Here is a 4,622-nt window from a genome sequence, read left to right on the forward strand (position 1 = left end):
TACCCCAAGATATCAAGGGCAATAGTGGTAGTTTATATTAAGTTAAAAGTTCAAATTTGAGCAAGTTTGTAATCTTTTCAATTATAAATAAAATAAAGCATGCTACTAGGAATAAACACAGGGTGTAAACGGATTGGATAGTGATAATTCCATATCCGCATTCTATCATATTCAAATAGATTCTGATAATATCCTCTCAATTTTTGGATGGATTCAATTGGATTCGGATGATAATTGGATAATTGTTTTCTTAAGTAGATTATTCTAAATGGGCATGACTACAAATTGAATATAAGTTTTCAACTACATGTTGACATCTTTACCATTTTGTTTGGGACGTTAGGGTTGAAATCTAAGAATTTAGCAACTTTGGTAGTTATTTTAGTTGAAAACCTAGAAAAATAGTCACATATCTCAAGTAAAAATTTATAAAAATAAGAAAAATAAATCCAAATATGTAACTTAATCGGATAATTTAATCATACGGATAATAATCAGCAAGAAAGGGGATACCATATCCGCATCCTATAAGTAATCGGACGGATTTAGATATTGCTAAACGGATGCGGATGCGAATTAAGGAGCGGATTTCAGTTATCCATTTACACCCTTAAATAGGAGCCCTATCGCAGGATCTCTTCATCTTCTCTCTTCATTCTTCTTCTCTATTCATAACTGATCAAATCACAAGTATCGATTTCTAACCCTAACAATTGTGCGGCTGGTGGCAGTTGCATGATCGCGAAGAATCTCTCTTTCTCACTCATAAATTAATAGGGTGTACAGAAGATATGTAATGAGAAGATTTTGAACAACTTTATTTTGTTAACAGTTCGCACAGAGTGTTTTCTTATACTAGCAACACCAGTCAGTTTTAATACATTTATCCAGCTCTTAGTTGTTTATTCAAGATATGGTGGGGAAAGATGCTGCCATGGCAAGTCCACAGACACCTTCTGGAGTAACATCTCTTTGTAGTTTCATGTACCCATCCTCACCCCAATCAGTTCCCCAAGAATTCTTTGCCAACCAGTACTTGGTTCCATCTGCATTCTCACCATAACCAACCAGAGTAAGTGCGTGATCCAGATGGGTTCCACAGCTATCCGCAGTGAATAACCCACCCTTGTAGAACCGAAAAGCATATCCACTTCCTTCCACGGCAATAGAGACAGGTTGATTTGCCACTGCCTTGAGTAGTTCCTTCTCATTGTTAGCAGGGACATCCTGGTATCCTGTGATTTGTACTGCATGGTTAGGAAGCTTCGTCTGTTGGCAAGTACCATCGATTTCCTCATATGGATAATCAGATTCAGTGCTGATGCCTTGGTTCTCTACAACGAATTTGAAGGCAGAAACCATGAAACCACCGTGGCAGCCAAAGTTGTTGTCTTTTCTGTCTCAATCTACTAGTTCTTGCTCGGATAAAGAGATTAGATTGTCAGTCTTTAGTTTGTTGATCCCTTCCATGGCTGCAACTGCTGAGAATGCCCAACAACAACCTAGTTTTGATAGATAACATGAAATTTATATTATTAGAGAGAAACCAAAACAGTAATACATTATACGCAAGGCCAGCCCAAATAAATATAAAAATGAGTTGTAAATTGACGAATTTAATACTCACTGCAGTCGCCTTGGTTTTTGATAGGGGTCACAACTCCTTGGCTTCTCCAATCCATACTAGTAGGTACAGCTTCCAGATCACGATACTTAAAACCTGTCGTTGAAGATGAATTTTCTCCAGTAGATTTCATCATGAAACCAGTCCTACCTGCCTTGAACTCTTCATCGGTTAAATCTGCAAAAAGATTGACACTTAGATTGAATGGCTTGTTCCCAGCTTCGTTGAAAGATTGTATACGTTTCAAGTTGTTCTTGAAAACCAAGAACCGTTTCTCCTTCTCATTGGCATACTTATAAACACGCCCGTGTTCAGCCATCCATTGGTCATGCAGTTGCACCATGGCCATTTCATCAAGAGCCCTAGCTTCTACTTGAGAAACCCAAACGCCTAAAGCAAGGCATATGGCTACACAGAAGCAGCTAAAGCAGCCCTGAAGTTTCAAAGCCATTGTTGATTTCTCAAAGAATTTTTTTCTAAGATCCAAAAAATTTTGGGCAAAAAGAAAAAATTAAGGACTTAAAGTCTTAATTCATTTGAGTGATTTTGTCTACTTTATATAGAACTTGCTTCCTCAACAGAAAAACTGAGAAGTAACGAGGTTCTCTTTTTTTGGAATCTTACGGTTTAGAAAGTTGCTCTTATCATTTTTTTTTCTCATTTAGATCTTTTCCGTCTCAGCATTGACTTTCATATTGACCATTGGATAAGTGATGTTTGGAATGCTTTAATTGCAGTCATTGGATGCAAAAGAATCATGCCTTTTGTAAACTGATTGATTCCATTTCAGCCATTCCATCTGATAGTTGTAATTAAATCAGTTCACATGTCGCCCATCTAACATTCGGAATAACAAAAAGAAGGCAGTGTGAGATGGAAAGGATACAAATTTATTTTTCTTTTGAGACATTGTGTTGTAGCTAGTAAATATAGTCAAATTGTTGCCTCAAGAATGAACAAAGGCATTTCTACCGTGATCCTCGTTAGCTGCTGCCTCTCTTCCCTATTGCACATTTTCTGGTAAAATCTGTTTACTCCTAGCCCCAATATTCTACCCAATTTAATGTGCCTAAATCCTCTACCCTTATAAAGGAAATTTTCAATTCACATAATTGGATATTAAGATTGAATACTTAACACAATATCTAATAAACACAAAATCTTCTTTTGTAAGAAAGGAGAGAGAAATTTGAATTTCTGCAATCTATATTTATCACCTGAAAGTTTTAAACCAATTTTGTAATTGGTTTTCAATGGGTGGATCAAAAGTTGAGTAAAAGGAGGTAAAAGCCACTTCATTTGGATGGGCTACTTAAGATTGGTGGGAAACCCACTTAAGGTGCTAAGAAAATGGTCAGAAATGCCCAATGGGCTTATGGACCAAAGGAGTCGATTAGCCCGGCCCACCTTGGTGTTTTCAGTCCTCACTTCTTGGCGAATGAGGAGCTAATGGATCCATCTTTGAGAGGTCGATTTTTCCTCCACTAGCGAAATTAATTTCACCAGAAAAAAGAAAGAAAGAGATAGTGAATTTAGTTTCCAATTAAATAGGTTTAAATATGTTTTACTGATGTTTTACTAATTCAAGAATTGTAATTTTCATTCATAAATGTAGTTGTACGGTTATATATATTTAAATCCTACCAATAAATTAATTTATTGAATTAAATCTAAATCCCTTATGATGGATGATCTAGATTTAGTCTACCAAATTGAATGTAAAGATTTGTGTTTAGTCAAGCAACTTACATGGCGGTTGACCCACCAATTTCCTAAAAATAATCATTATTAATGAATAACATTAATTGAATGTAATAATTAATTTTCATCTGGACCCCTGAGGTTTAGTGTATGTCATTTTTAGTCTAAAAAAACTGAAACTTTGCATCTGCCTCCCCGTTGGTATGGAAAAAGTCAATTTAAGGACAAATTATCGCTTCTTGGACGAATTTGCCCTTTTTTTTTTTCTTTCTTTCTTAATTTAATTTTTTTATTTTTACATTTTACGGGATTAAAAGTTATTAATTTACAAAATCAGATCTTTCTCTATTACCCGATTCCCAAATCTCTGTTATCAGAAATGGTTAAAGGTTCAGTCGTTACAGAGGTCAATCGGCGATTGCATCTGAAACAGGCCGATGGAGATTTGCCGTTTTCATCATCAATAAATTTTGATTAATTTCATTTCCTTTCTCTTTCTTTCTCTTTCTTTGTTTCGTTTCGCTCTTGAGAAATGATTAATAAGGTTTTTTTCTCGTCTGTGAAACAAAGCTAAATCAGTTCATCAGTAATGGATCATTCTTCTCTGTTATCAGAAATGGTTAAAGGTTCAGTCTATTACAGAGGTCAACCGGCGATTAGATCTAAAACAGGCCGATGGAGATCTTTCGTTTTCATCATTGGTAAATGTTGATTAATTTCATTTCCTTTCATTTCTTTTCTCTTTCTTTCTCTTTCTTTGTTTTGCTTCGATCAATTGAGAAATGATTAGGAATCTTCAATTAATGAGAATTTCTTTTCTGGATTTCTTAGGATTTGAGATCGCATAGAGGTTATCTTGTAATGGAATTAGTTCCAACCTGATTACTTACCTCACGGGACCACTTTAGCAGTCGAGGTGATGGCAGCGGTGAACGTTAATACCTGGACAGGTTTGTCTCACTTCCTCTGTTTGGAGCTTTTGTTGCAGATGCTTTTCTCGGTCGATTTCAAACTATCCTTTTGGTTACACTCTTCTATGTTCTGGCTACTCTCTCTCGCTCTCGACTCGACTAGTTGGAGATTACGTTCCACCCATTAATTTTCATTTCCTAATCTTCAACTAGGGTTTGAAAAATAAAGATTTAGAATCGGTAGAACCAGGGATTTTGGAATTTGGGAATTAGGTAATGAAGGAGGGTTTGATTTTGTAAATTAATAAACTTTAAATCCTTAAAATGTAATAAAAAAATAAAAAATAAAAAGGGCAAATTCGTCCAAGAAGCGATAATTTGTCCTT

The 4,622-nt window shown here is 35.5% G+C and overlaps 1 pseudogene; it reads right to left on the bottom strand.

Moving 5' to 3' along the window:
* Positions 1–906: 906 nt before the first annotated feature.
* Positions 907–2,075, bottom strand: LOC149004456 (senescence-specific cysteine protease SAG39 pseudogene; annotated as a pseudogene).
* Between the last annotated feature and the right edge of the window lie 2,547 nt (positions 2,076–4,622).

The sequence above is a fragment of the Hakea prostrata genome, chromosome 9 (genome assembly GCF_041222555.1).
Source record: "Hakea prostrata isolate BN-2017 chromosome 9, UWA_Hpros_2, whole genome shotgun sequence".
NCBI classification, from domain to species: Eukaryota; Viridiplantae; Streptophyta; class Magnoliopsida; order Proteales; family Proteaceae; genus Hakea; species Hakea prostrata.